General features: G+C 43.8%; 1 protein-coding gene across 1 annotated transcript in view; it reads left to right on the forward strand.

Moving 5' to 3' along the window:
• The first annotated feature begins 1286 nt into the window (after positions 1–1286).
• The window catches only part of CCDC187 (coiled-coil domain containing 187), a 395322-nt gene continuing 381020 nt past the window's right edge, over positions 1287–15588 (forward strand). The window contains exon 1 of the mRNA XM_085613361.1: positions 1287–1492. The gene's annotated coding sequence lies outside the window, so the exon portion shown is untranslated. The remainder of the gene's footprint in view (positions 1493–15588) is intronic.

The following is a 15588-nucleotide window of genomic DNA, read 5'->3' on the forward strand; positions in this document are numbered from 1 at the left end:
TAAATTGCCAATGAGACTAGTATAATGTCCCGAACACAATGAGGAATGGCATTGGTTTGATAAAGGGAGACTCACAATACTGCATCAACCCTGACACCAAACGCCAAAGTCCGTGGCCCTGCCCTGCCACGTCCTGCCCCGGACGGCCACAGACGGCCCGCCCTTTGCCCGGGTTTCGGCCGACTCGTCCCGCGAAGCGGGGCTCAGCGCTGCTTAAATGCACCTCCTGGCGCTGGCGCAGCGTGGATAGAGCGCGCCGCCGCTGAGGCTACCGGGAATTGAAGTCCCGCGATGGCGGCGGCGCTGCTTGCAGATTCAAATGACTCCTGGCAGTGGCGGCGTTATCAGTGGGGCGCTGCTTGCGGCTTCAAAAGACTCCTGGCAGTGGCGGCGTTATCGGAGTGGTAGAATCACTTTGCATAATGGTCAGCATTGGAATTGTTTCTATCCCTTGCAGGACAAAAATATATATTTATCATTATGTTTTAATGTTTTGTATAAATTAAGCTTATCATGAGGAATGCAATGGAATTCATTTTTTTCATATTGTGAGATTACTTTTTTCAGTTTTACATATTAGAATAAGTGTCTTGGGTCGGATTTGTACTACTTATTTTTTTTCTAATTTGCATTTATTTAATTATGTCATGGCTATCAGCTGAAACATTAAATAAAACCGAACTGAGTTGGAAACGGTGCAGCAAGAAACTGGCAGCATCCCCTTACCTTCTGAAAATCGAGATATGTTGCCGAAGTTGTTTACAAGAATGTTTTTTTTAATGTGCGAGATGATGAAAAGCCATGTTGGCATCTATTGGAAAGCATAGCCATGTTCATGAACATTCTCTATCACAGCTCCGCATTTTGTTCAAAATAAGCACGTTTCTAGATAATTACAGTTTGCACTTATTTTTAAAAGCGTGGGTGTATCCTTTCTTTGTAGAAACAAGCAGAGGACATAGCCAGCCCTGTTATATATCTTTCACTGCATTAAAATATACGTGACTCTAAAAAAGTTACCCATTTTATAGACGTTTTTGGTGAACCACCGAAGTGGCCCGCTCTGAGGCCGCCTCATCAAAGCGAGCGCTAATAACTCATCCTTTCCGCTGCGTCTTAGTCTTCTAGAAAGTATTCAATATTATTTCTGCGACGCTGTATTCTGCAGTTCACCAGCCTCGCAATGCTGGAATAAATAACGCGTGATGTTTCATGGCTGGTATCAGCCTGCAATGATTGTGAAACGTCTGTTTGCACGGACAGGCAGCGGGACCGGTTTTCCCGCCTCTGGTGCCGCCATGGAGAGCCTGGCCCGCAGCGCTCAGGGTGAGGCCGCCTCAGAGCTCCGAGGAAACGGCCACAGACGCACAGCAGCGCCGGCCTGGACGAGCCAAGGGCCACCACGAAGCGCCGGGAGCGGCATGAGGGGCCGCGGGCTGCACAAGGAACAGGGCTCGCGTGAACCGGCTCGGGGAGCCAGCCATCCCAAGGGGTAAGTGCGCGGGCACCAGGTGCGCCCTAACGGCGATGGCAGCCACCAGGAAAGGGTACTGTGGTGGGCACGGGAAGTGCCGCGCGCCCTTCGCGCACACGAGGCGCCCCATCTTGAAAAATTAATTTTCTGCTCCGTTTTCAAGACCGACGTTACACAATAATCATAAACGAGAGATAATCACGTTTTACTTCCTCTAATGAGAAATATACTGAGACGGGATGCAAACCTTTACCCAAAACATTTTTCAATATCAAATTGTGTTAGTTCTCAATTCTACTTTATGTGGCTGCAGTAATTGCTAATATGCACATATTTTACATTTTTCAGGTTATTCTGAAAGAAAATTGTTGGTATCCAGTTTCCTTTAAGTCATTCTCGTTGACACGAATAAAACAAGTATTTGCAATGCAATAGGTCTCGCACTTACGAGTTTCGTAAATGCGAGACCTATTGCATTGCAAATGCTTGTTCTTCTCACCTCCTAGCTTCCATTAATGCTGAGAGCATTAGAATGATCTTCACTGTACAATGGATTTTGAGTGGTTAAACGATCCATGTGTAGTGTTCAAATACTCTGAAGCAGCACATGAGAAGCTGAGACAATGCTAAATTTGTAAAAAAAATAATTCAAAATATTTAAAAAATACAACATCCTGTGGCCCGAAGTTTTTCTTGGGAGTCCACGGCTGCTGCGGAAAGCGAAGGTTGCTGAATACAAAGACTGCCAAACAGGGCCATACTGGAAACCGACATGGGCACTGGCTAAAATGTTCAAACCAGTACCACACTGCACGAGACAAAGACTAGCATGGGCCTCGTGGGGGCCTTCCAACTCGGACAGCATCCTCTTATGCAGCCCTCCGGAGAACTGCCAGAGCAGCAGAATGTCCACCGCAGCCGCACGGCCTGTTCGTGGTTCAGCGTATGACTCTTTCTGCAACCACCCTATGCTTCCTGTTACTTTATCACCCTGGTGCCAGTTAATTTATTTTCTGCTTTTAGCCTTCTCAGATTTTTTCCTGCCATTCTCACGCTTCTTATTCATCTTTTTTCTGTCTTTTTCTCTTTTTCTTTGGGTTGAAGCCGGATAATAAAAAAATAAATCCAGGTCCCCGAAACTTGAGTACAGGTGCTCACCGCCGGCAACCCCGGCACAAATTAAGTGCTAATTGTAAGGGTCCTCTTCGGCTGACCTTTTCCAACTGCAAATCCACCAATGAAGTGACATCTCCATGTCGGCAGAAACAGTACCACAAGCACTAATTCAGGCAAGGAAAACGGCCACCACATCCCCAGATCGAGTGGTAAAATACAGCCATGGTTATGTTGCAGTAGTCCCATGATACTCCCAGGGCCCGGTGTCACTGCACCTGCTGCTCGAATGATAGCTACGCCCAGGCCTCTCTGTGTCAACGGTGCTGTCGAAGGAGCTGGATAAATCCAAGGCCTCTCTCTGTTTATCTGCCAAGTCCAACCTCTCGCGTCACCGCCCCTGTGCTGATGGAAGAGAGATCCCATAATTGCCCCTTCTTGCCCCATTACCCACGCTGGCGTGCGTCCGCCACTGCTCAGGGAGCGGCAGTCACAGGCCCAGGACTGAGAGGTGAATTCATCGATGGAGTTATTTAAAGATTAGTAGAAGCCGAAACAAGCAGTTACAACTCTATAGGTGTCGCAATTGCGAGTTTGTAACCTCTGGCATTGTAAAAAATAAACAGCGCGTGTCCCTAAAGCGGGCACCGTGCTCCAAATTAAAGTAAAAATAAATAAATAAATATACCCAGCGCAGTGTCCCTGAAGTGGGCGCCGCGCTCAGCATGAACATACAACTAAAAAAAAAGCAGCCCTCATTGTTAATAAACTAAATAGTGCTCACCCACTAGATAACCAGAAAAACAATCTCGGGTTTTGGCTAAATGGCAGCAAGGCCGAGCCTACTAACGTCAATAAACAAAAAAGTGCCAATGCTGCACTTTATTCAACAGAAACTTAATCAAAGTGAATTGAATAAAACAATACCACTGTCAACTACTTTTTCAGTTGGATTTAATCCAAGGAGTTTTTTCAAAATTACATTGATTCTTTATCAAAAATATTTACACAAACCTGAAAGCCACCGACATTTTCAAATAAACATAAACCACTGTTTTAGATCACACAACCTACATCCACGATATTCTTTTTAAACATTCTTCATTCTTCAATCACTTACACCGCAACCTCATTCGAAACCGACAATCATCCACAGATAGACCACAAACTCACTGGTCAGACACGCTATCTACACAACATATAAATCAAATTGACATTTAGACAAAACCATAATTGGATTCAACGAATAAACAGAAAGGCCATCAGCGAACATCATTTGGTCGCAATTATAAGAATTACACTCTGTTTTCTGTTTTGCGAAAAGGATTGGCCTAAGACGAAAAGGTCTACGCGTTTCGAATCCCTCCTCTTGTGGGGATTCTCATCAGGACCAATAATAGCTGAAAAAAACAAACAAAACTTTGTTTTACTAAATGACCCCAAGACACCTTGGCTACGAACGCAGTGCACTCGCTTCCAATCTTACCTGCAGCTAAATGCTTTCAAAGGCTCCCATGGTGTTGCAAACAAACACTCAACCGGGAAACATAATTATGACAGTATCACCACCACTTGTCTCACTTTGTCTAAGTCATGTCAGTTCTAATGTTAGTGTCATACATAATTAGGGCTCCCGGTTTTATGGTATTTATTTTTTTAACATTTCCGTCTGTATTTATCCATATTTATTTTTTGGTAATTTTTTCTGTATTTATCCACATTTATTTTTGTCGCAAGCATAAGAAGATGCTGCAGCTAGTATTTTTCCACATTTATTTGATTAGGCACTGCACACTTGTACTCAGATGGTATAGGTTTAGATATATTTATATATACATCAAATTAAGTAAACACAATACATTCATCTGAAAACATTGCCAAAATAATTTAAAGAGAACATGGGCCTAAACAGACCTTGAGTAACTTGCATGAGGAAACCTTTACTGTGGGGCTGTACACCCTAGGGATCTTTAAATCCTGTTCTTATCTTGTCACATTTGATGTGCATTCAAAGACAGATGTCAAATGTCAAGCTGTATCTTTGAGGGATCAACCCATTCTTTTTTCTCATTGCTGAACTTCCCTGGGATTATTTAGACCAACATAGGAATTATTTTGACAGATTTTTATTCCATTTTTTTTAAGCGGAGGAGATCATTTTCCAAAGTATACTACTATAAATATCTATTTATAACTTGCTAAAACGCAAGGTGAGTGTACATATTTTTGAGGAGAGGAGAGTGCGAAATGCTTTGTTTCAACATCGGAAGCATTCTTCACCCGAGCACAAAGTACAATGAAACTGGGCCCGGAGGTATTGGAGAGCTTTACCCGAGCATCAGTTAAATTTTATCTGTTCATATGCATTGGCTTCTTCTTCCTGGGCAGCCTTTGGTGCCATGTAACCCGAGAGCCCCTTCCGTCTGTTCCACCCCGAAAGCAGCCAGTGCAGGGTACAGTGAGATCTTCAATATGCATGGCCACTGCATTCCTGGAGCTGAGGGGCACTCTCCCTTATGAAGATCGGAAGAGGCAGGTAATAAGCGTAGGGTATTCCTCCCGCACATTTCGAATGAGGAAAAGGGGGTGGCTTTGCATAAAGATGTAACAACCTGTTGAACCCTACTTAGTACCAAACATGTTTTTTTGGGGCAGGGGCATTTTCCTTGTTTGCATAAGGTCAATGCAGCATGCCACACCCTGCTCGCCACTCTCCTGATTCTGTTCTGTGGCAGCGTTTTGAGCAGTGCTCTAATGAAGATTACCATGTTGTAATGAAGATTACGATAAGCAATTGAGTTGTTTCTTTGTTGCTCTCGTTTTTAAGGCCACCTATTTCAGCTTCCCAATAGTCCAAGTTTACGAACTGGGAGGGGAGTAGTTCCTGTAGACAAGATGCCGCTGAAAGCGTGGACCCAAGTAAAGGAATGCACATTTCAAAAGGGGAAGGCGCCCGGAGGCAGAAGCAACAGTCTTCAACACTGCCCGAGCTCACCTTGATAAAGCGAAGCACTCTCAGACAATGAAACGCTTCACACGTCCAGAAGTGATACGGGGAGAGCATGCCGGATGGTGATGACTACCCCACGCCCCCCATGGGGCCTGATGAGTGATGAATGACCTGTGAAGGGAGACTGCCAAATGCTGCTCTAAGAGTCCGCCCTCTTAGCAGGGCGCCTTTCATGTGCAGAGAGCAGCCTGCATTACTCGATGCATCAGAAAAGGCAACCCTGAGCTGAAGCACCTAGTCTGATTTGTCAGTATTTTTCCGTTTAAATGTATAAATACAGACGAAAGAAAAAAAGATTTCCGTCTGCATTTATATGTATAAATCCGTTTAAACGGAAAACCGGGAGCCTTATACATAATCCAAATGGTCTTACTTGAAACCACTAGAGGTGGTAAAGCGTAAATTCTTTCGTTGCGCGAACAGATCTAAAAACAATAGAAATGCTTGAATTAGCGTCGTTACTTGATACTAATGGCAGTGATTCATCATGGTGCACAAGTATAACATCCAGTGAAGTACCTTTTGTAAAAGTTTGTGTTCTTTAAGAAGGCTTAATGATTGGCCGCAGGGTGGACTTGCCGGTCTAAGTAAGGAGAAACAAAAAAACGAAAAAACGAAACAAACATCTTTTAGTATTTACTGGCGGGTATATCGCCCTTATGTCTTCTTATTATATCGATTTTTGAAGGAAAGTTGGTCTTACCTGGATAGAGACTTAGAAGCCTCATAATAAATCGGAAGCTAGCATTTACCAAGGACAATGACACCAGCCAATTAAAAATATAGGAGGTGAGTAAGCGAGGCTTCCTAAAGCATACTTGACTACAGCATGCCTTGCAGAGCGAGCAGCGCGTGTGCTCTGCCGCTAGGCTCGACCTAAAAAGCATCACTGTAAAATGGCTCCAACTTGGTATGGATATTAACTGTGACATTAGGATTAATGCAAAGAGTAAATACCTCGTCTGACCTATGCTCGTGTAGCGGATGTGTTAGAATAGTAAAGATTTTGAATCACTGTGAGAGACAGGGCTGACTTTAGCATTGGTAGCACCCGGTGGCACAATCTTTGTTGGCACCCATCTCCAATGCGCACCTACTTCACGGATTCCCTCACTACCACCCTCCAATGGTGCCCCTCGTCTCTCCTTCACCCCTCTCTCACCTATATTTTATAGTGCTATTCATCCCAATGTAGAATGTCAGAGCGCTTTACATCGCAAACATATTATACAGAGACAATGAGTCATGAAAGTGTGAAATTAAATGTACAGGAAATGCTACTGAGGACAATGATAACTACAAGGTATAGGAGTCACGTCATCCATGCTGGTTGGCATTATGTGTCAAGAGTGCTTGGTCTGGACAAAATGAAGGGGCAGATTAACTAAGTATTTACGATGCGCAGTAACCAAAATTGTACTGTTGCTGGCATACTTTAGAATTTGGAATGGTTAGGAGAAAACAAATCTTTTCTCCAATTTTACACCTGTCGCTAGAACGCGTAATTTTTTTATGCCAATTGCTTTCTACCAAAGTTTGAAGATAGGGACTAGCGGTAAAATCCATGGGTGAATGCAATTGAACATCCATGTACCAATCATGGTGTGCTTTCTTGATGTAAAGTAGCACATTGTGCTACTGTCCAACGCAATTCAAAATCGGCACTGTAAAGTCCCATAATAACACTTTGCACAAGATTTGCATTATGGTTGTGATGTAAACCATGCACAAAGTGTTAGTAAATTCGCTCCCAAATGCAAAATGCAACACAATGATTGGGGTGTGATACTAATTAAATTGTATTTCTGCCCATAGGAACCTGAATTAGCAAGCTTAGAATAATGAAAGATTGAGGGGGATAGCAATAAGGTTCAAAACCTATGTCTTTTAATGTCCATGTAGCAGTTTCATAGCTCAATGCGCTATATTCAGGGTCAATGGAGTTATGCGGCGGGGGGGAAATTATGCAGCAGGGTTGGGTAAATTATTTGGCAAGAAACGTCAAATTGTGTGAAATTATGCAGCACATTTTGGGATAGTATCACTTTATCATTTTTAAACTTGCTAAAGAGAATCCGGGCATTAGTTGTAACTCATTAGTACCAGTTTAACACCCAAACACAGCAATGAGCTACAAATAGGTGATCAGTCAACCTTATCAAAGGGCTTTCCACTGTGCAGCAACACCTGTTGCTACTTTTTTAGTAACTTTTAAACCAATTGAGCTACAAACACATTTTTATTTTGCTAAAATCTGCAGATTGTGCAACAGATGGATTATGTGGCAAATGCGGCTATCTATAATTATGCGAACATTGCTGCGGCCGCACGTTCGCATAGGTCCAGTGGCCCTGGCTATATTAGAAGGATTTTAACTTATGACAAAAGCAACAACCCACCGAGCTATCAACATAAATTCTAATCAGTGATCTTCATGGCACACATGCTTCGTAGCAGGAGCATTTATCTTCTGTGCTACTATATCATGAGTCAAAGCCGTGACTAAAGAAATCACCGATCTCTCCATCAAGTGCGTTAACCACCAAAGTTATGTCGTATATCTCCGGGAACACACAAAGATCTCTGCAGACTGCTCTTATCTCAGTTCAGCCTGGCATAAAGAGGATGGCACCTGGGACGATGGCACCGGTTGCACTGCCCTAAAACTGGTCCTGATGATAGGATACATATTTGTTCTAAATTAAGTAATCTGTTCTTTGCCCACTGTGTAAGTGGCTTTTTTTGTTCTGTTTCCCCTGGTACATACATGTGGAGAAAAGAGAACTCTGAATGCAGGACTCAAAAACGAATGCAAACATACAATTTAACAGGTTGGCATGAGGCCCTGAAAGTATTGATTATACCATGAAAATGGCTTGTAGATTAATGGCTGTGCATGCCACACTAATGACAACTAATGTTCGTAGAGCACATACCAACCGCACTAGTACTATACCTGTCAATATACTAATCTCCCTAGGACTACACCTGTCACTATGCCTGACTCTAAACTGATGGTGAAGTCAGGCGTTTAAGAGAGTGATCTCATTAAAGTGAATGGGGAATTAACCATTTTTAGGTCTCGCTAGAGCCAGTGCATACGCCGCACTGCAAGACATTTAGTAGGGGCTTTAAAAAGTGCTGCCACAAGCTGCTTTGTCTGGCCTAGCGCTTGCGTTCACACGAGCGTGCACGCGCGCAGCCGCCAGCTTGCAGCGCCTGAGGCGCCATCTGGAGCGCGATCACTTTAACTTCTGCACTTTCACTTTCTTGCGTGCGGGCGCGTGCACTCAACTCCTGGTCGCGGCCGCACGCGCGATCACTTTAACTTCTGCACTTTCACTTTCTCACACGCGCACTCAACTCCCGGTCGCGGCCGCACGTTTTGCTTGTTGTTCAGCCAATGCTTGTTAAGAACAAGCCGCATCGGCGTAACTCAGGTCACCGGGGAGCCTAGTGCACTTACTGCCTGTGCCTGCATTGCCGACCAGCAGTCGCCGTTCCTTGGAATATTTATGCTTCACCAAGAATTCCATGGGCTTCAGTTGACCACAGTGCTGTATAAAGCTCAGCTGTCACTCCACTACAGGTACCGCCCCTCGGGTTCATTCCACATCAGTACCTCAATTCTCTGCTCCTGTCGCTGCCCTGCTTGTGTTACTTAGGCTGCGGCACACAGATCAGCAGCTTTCGGCCTATTGTCACTACAGCTCCCCTGATATCTGCCTGGAGCCTGGAAAATATAAAACAAGCATTTGCAATGCAATAGGTCTCACATTATAAAAGTGTGAGCAGATGGCATTGCTAATAATAATGCAACACTAGCTATTGGCTTTGTAAATGATAAATAAATGCCATTATGTGTTTGTTTTATAAAATAGATTAAAAAAGGCATTGTCATGAACAATGCCAATAGCTTAAACTTTTGCAAATGCGAGACCTATTGCATTGCAAATGCTTGTTCTGTGTGCAGCCCTAATTTCCTTTCCTCTGCGTGGGTAAAGACAAGCCAGCCATCTGTTCTGGGAACGTGGTCCTACGTAAACATGTCACCTTGCAGTCAACGTGGCGCTGGCTGGTTCCTGAAGAGCTCTTCTTAGGAAAGCACTCGCTGCTTCTTTAAATGACCAACTTCTTTTCTGCTAATTTTTATAGGTTTAGGGACGTTTCGTAAGAAATATTGTTCTTGTATATTTTTCTCTTTCGAGTTATTGAACCTATTATTATTCAGAGATCTAGGCAAACGTGTACAGACTAATGGATAATTATGTACTTGGAAGCATCAGTGCTTTAAATGGAAAAAAAAATAAATGCAGGCACTAACTAAATGTAACAGAAGGGGCGAAGCTAAGGGCGTGGCTTGGAGACAAGCAGTTAATTTGATATGTTCTTGGTGTGAAACGGTGCACAATTACGCAGCAACAGTTCTGCTATTTGTAGAGCATTCTTTTTGTCTATGTATTTGTTGTTAAATGCATATAATTGCACAAACATTGCAATGCACACACATTTTTATATTCACTGAATACCAGCGTATGCCCAGGACATTTGACAAACCATGGAAATATTTCTTGATTAAAATATTTTCCCTGATCTTTAAGGTGGAAATGTCCCTGGTTAGCTCAAAAAGGCACACAAACCCACACTCTCAGATATTCACCAAGTGGTATGCAAGCAAAATAAGCATACACAGATAAAAGCACAGATACTCACCCAATTATATGCGTTTCCACACAAGCCGGTACAGAAAAACAAAAGGAACAGAGGGCAGAAAGGCACGAAAAACGAGTGGCACAGAGGACAGAAGGGCACAAAAAAACGAGTGGAACAGAGGGCAGAAAGGCACAAAAAAAAGAGGGAAACGAGTGGAACAGAGGACAGAAAGGCACAAAAAAAGAGTGGAAAACGAGTGGCACAGAGGGCAGAAAGGCACAAAAAAGAGTGGCGCAGAAGGGCACAAAAGACGAGAGGAGCAGAGGGCAGAAAGGCACACAAAAAACGAGTGGAACAGAGGGCAGAAGGGCACAAAAACGAGTGGAACAGAGGGCAGAAGGGCACAAAAACGAGTGGAACAGAGGGCAGAAGGGCACAAAAACGAGAGGAGCAGAGGGCAGAAAGGAACAAAAAAAGAGGGAAAACGAGTGTAACAGAGGACAGAAAGGCACAAAAAGAGGGAAAACGAGTGGAACAGAGGGCAGAAAGGCACAAAAAACGAGGAAAAACGAGTGGCACAGAACAAGAGCGCACTGAAGCTGACGAGGAGGGAGTGGGAGGGGGGAGTGGGGGCGGGCGCAGTGGTGCGGGCCGCAGTTGTAAAAGGCAGGGAGAGGGTGAGATTGAGGAAGGGAAAGATAGGGATCAAAGGAAAAAACAAGGGGGCGGCAAATGGTGTGCACTTTGATGTCCTCAGTGGCCCCGCGGCTCACTGAGGACATCAAAGCAAGTGATCAGGCAGTGCTTTTCAGGCTGCCAAATGGTGCGCGCGCCCAGGGCACATGCACTGTATTTGGAGGCCTGAAAAGCACTGTTTGCACTTCCAAAACTCGCTTACTATAAGTCTCGCCAGAGCAGCGCTAAAGCGCTGTCTCAGACGAGACCTAAAAAGGTAACTAATCTGCAGGACTTGGTACGAATCGGAAACCTTTCTGTCAAATACTTTTCCAAGTAAGCGTTTCCCTCTTCCAGCATGGTTTGTGTACTTTGTCACCTTCAACCCAAAGATTCTGTTAAATTTTCCATACCGAACAGAGTAACTGTATGAACACAGCAAACAAAGTGGTAGGCCGTTTCAAAGTATATCCAAATATGACCATTATCTACCTCTCATTTAACAAGGAGCCTATTAAAGCAATACGTTGAATACTCTTGTGCCGTCAAGGCTGCTATGGGTAGGGTAGCATTTGTGCACTAGAACTTAAAATTGTTTTGATACTCTAGCTTATCCACTCTTCCATGACTTCAATTAATATTTATAATAGTTCTGTGCAATGACTCTAACTCCCCTATGTCCTCCTATATATCCTTAGTCATGTGCTGTAGGTTACATCAATCGTTCTTCACGTCTATTTGGCTCAGCTGTGATTTTTTTCTGAGAATACCACTCCACTTAAATCCCCCCTACCTACCGCCCCTCCAATCTTGTGACACAGAGGAATCTCCTAAAGATTACCACTATTCTAGTCTTTCAGAATTTTGGTGCATATGCATTCAACAACTTCATGTGTTTGTTTGCACATGAGAGATCGCTAAACATGGCATGGGGATCTCACCGGGTTAACTTATGCCATCTGAAGATTTTCAGGGATCAGGACCTTCCTTGTGAATACATCATCTGCTACTGGCAATCAAGACAACCACGGCAACTTATTTCTCTGCAACGTTTTTCGATTGGTCCTCTGAGAATATGTTGTCTGTCTCAGTGTTTCACCAACTGTGAACCTGTTCTTCAAATCAAATCAAACCTAGTATTTGCCAACAGCCGAATGAAAACCACTCCTTGGTTCGTTTTGCCATGTACTTAATAGCTGTTAAGCTGCAACTATAAAATGTATTAAACTGGTGACATCAGCTAATAACCATAACAAGCATTGGCATAGCCAATAGGTCTCGCCTTTGGGACCTTATAAGTATTTAGTTGCAGCACAATATCCTTACTGCAACAACATTAACTGTTGCATGGCTAAACACTTATAAGGTCCCAAAGGGGAGACCTATTGGCTATGCCAATGCTTGTTGTAGGGTGGTATAGGTTTGAAAAGAGGGCAACTCCACCAGAATTCCATGGAGGTGTTTTGTTTCTAAAGTGGAGAAATTTGAATGAAACAATGGTGACCCACCCAAACGAGGGTGAGTTGGTACGTATGCAGAAGGGAAATATGGAACTACCCATAGCATGATGCATTCACCATTATCACAACAGGTAGATACATTTTATCCTAGTTTACTTGGCATAAGGTGGCCGGGATATCCTTCACATTTGTGACAGAGTACCCATCCGCCAAACTCGTAATCAGGGCCTTTGTTTCTAAACTCAAAAACGCTGCCACCAGCACGATAGATTGAGCAGTGTATCAAGGCTGCACATTGCCTTCCTAACCTGCAGACTCAAATGTTGAGCTATCTAACCAATCAATTTGCGGCACTCTGATGTAACTTTGAATTTCTTGAAGAGTATGAGAATTTAGTAAAATAGTAAAACAACCAGGCTCTCTGTCTACTGCATGAACTCGGCCCAAGAGCATTGGAGTGCCTTATGGGAGCACCAGTTACATTACACAAGATCACATTCACTTTTTTGAGTTTATGCACACGAAAATTAAGTGATGTGTCCAGAATCACAGGATACTGAGTCGATGCCGAGAGTCAAACCTGGTTCCCCAGTTCCAAAGTCACAGCTTTAATGACAGGATTTAGTTTTGACCTGAACAAGCATGTTTACGTGACTTAGTTGGGAAGGTAACATTGCTAACTGTCTGTAATATTTGTGTTCAGTAATGGAACATGCAATGTGAATGCATCAGTTTTCATTAAAATTAGTCTGAAAGTCACGTATACAGCATTACTAGTAACTTGTACGAGCGTCCCTTGTACAATTGCACACAAAGTTATCAATTGGGGTTTAAACCCTTTTAGGACGAGTTTTTAATCCCATCTGGTGAATCCACATGCCATGTCGTGCCAATGTTATACAAATAAATATCCTATAAGGAAAGCACTGTATTTATGGACCATGTTATTTAGCAAGCTACATGTTTTTATGGTTATAAAAAGACATATTGAAGTAATATCATATACCTGAAAATGCAGACTCTCAGCATGAGCAGCAGTAGCGGCTGGTGTCAGGGAAATATGGTTGGCAGCGCGAGTCTGGGCTGTAACAAAACAAACAATTAATTTGTATTTACCTTCCGGCCTTCTGCTCGCCACTGTGCTTGCTGCTCTTCTGCTCCTCTGGGCACAGGATGAAGTTCCCAGACTCCTCTACGGCCAATCCAGATGCTGCTGTCATACCAATGAGAGCAGTGTCAAGATTGGGCGGAGCGGGCTTGTTTTGCTCTCCATTGGGAGCTAGTAGCCTGTGCCTGCTGGTCTCTCCACCCAGCAGCGCTGCTGCATTGGAGAGATGTCAGTGTGCATGACGGTTTGGCCGTCCTAAGACATCCTAACAAACGGTCATGCGCACTGACAGCAGTGCCCACCACTTCACCCCCACTTGTGCAGTGCTGTGGCCCTGCCCCCCTAGACTCGGCTGCAGGACGGAAAATAAAATGATCATCATTTTAAATTTCATTTACCTCTGCGGGCAGGGGAGCAGCGCTCCTCCGCCATTGTGGAGGAGCCGCCGCTGATGAGCAGCTAAGCTGATAACATAACTCAGTGGCTTTACATCTGTGGAGCGAGATTGTGTGCCAGCTTCAGCATATCAAGAGGAAAGTCTGGCATGCCTGGTTTAGCCTTTTATGATTCCAAGGTATTATTATTATTATTATTATTATTATAATATAATATCACTTATAACAGGAACTTTGTTTCATATAATGCTTTAAATTAACATTTTGTTAGTCCATGGCGGTGTAAACATCCTGTTTTGTTCCCTAATCCAGGTCGGTAAAAGAAGTCTCATTCAGTTGGATGATAATATCGTTTGGTACTTGCTTTAGGTCTTTGATGACCTTGTGCAGACCTATAGCTGTTCTGTCTTGCTTACTCCGGGAGGGCTGCAGCATCCTCGCGTGTGTGAAGTGGAGCAGGAGGCTTCTTGAGATGGACCAGCGTAGACAGGGTTGCAGAACTCCATATCTCACAGTGGTTTGGATGGGTATGAAAGGCATCTGCATTGTTGGAATTGGTGGGTTGAGCACCTGTGCCAACAATGTATACCCTGGGGGCCACAGAATGCACTCCTAGGCAACACAGCCTTTTTATCCTTCTGAAGTCGATAAATGAGCCTGATTCATTTTGGTGATAAAACCACCCATTTTAAGTGACAAAAAGTAAATCAGTTTGTTGTGAGCTCTGTGAGTGAAGCTGATACATTAATTAGAGATTCTATCGGGGGGACCATTATCTACAACCCAGCCGCAGTCCGTGCAGGTAACAGCAGTGGGGCAGCGTGGGGGGGATTTCCAGGGACGATGCAGAGGGAAAATTAAATAAATAATTAATTTCTCCTTGGCATCTGCCCCACCGCTGTTACGTGCACGGACCGCAGCTGCTACAACCGCACCTGTTTCCTGCACTCAAAAGGAACTCTCATATGTTTTTGTAGTATGATGCTGCTGGTGTTGACATGCTATATTGGATGCATGAGTCTGTGACAGTGGGTATGTTGGGGTTTGATGGTGGGTGCGTTGGCCTATGTTGTTGCTTGTTTGATTGTGTAGTAGAAGTTGTAATGGTATAGGATAGTAATGAAAAATTTCCTAGCTATCGTAACAGAATTTTTTGATTCTATTAAGGACTCGGAAGCGAGGATTATGCTTTATCTTTCTTCCCTTTTATTCTCAGCAGCCATTTTAATAACCATCAAGAAACCACATTTCCCAGAACACCGGGGAAATTGGAAGAAACAAAAAACAATCAATGCAGTCCAAACAGTCCTTGACCAATCAGGAGCCAGGGAGAAGCATATAGGCCTTTCTCAGCGTCCAGGCCCCCCTCTTTCTTCGCGCTAGCCATGCTATTCATCTCTTCCTGCGAGTCCTGTTTTCCCGAATCCCCTTCTGGAATCAAAGAAGTGGGATCAGTACCATAGAATCGACAAACATGGAATGCAAAATCAATTTGGTACTTGCCATTTAACTCAGAGAAAAACATGTTCAGGATTGAAATCAGTAACTGTTTGTATTAATATTCAGATATCAGTCTCTAAATTATCGATTCAAACACATAACACCTGGCATTATTCCAGGAACACCTTACTTACTCTCTACAGTTGGGCCACCAGGAGCACCTCAGCGGGTGGGATAATCCACGCCGCCAAGTCCTTAAA

The sequence above is a fragment of the Triturus cristatus genome, chromosome 1_2 (genome assembly GCF_964204655.1).
Source record: "Triturus cristatus chromosome 1_2, aTriCri1.1, whole genome shotgun sequence".
NCBI classification, from domain to species: domain Eukaryota; kingdom Metazoa; phylum Chordata; class Amphibia; order Caudata; family Salamandridae; genus Triturus; species Triturus cristatus.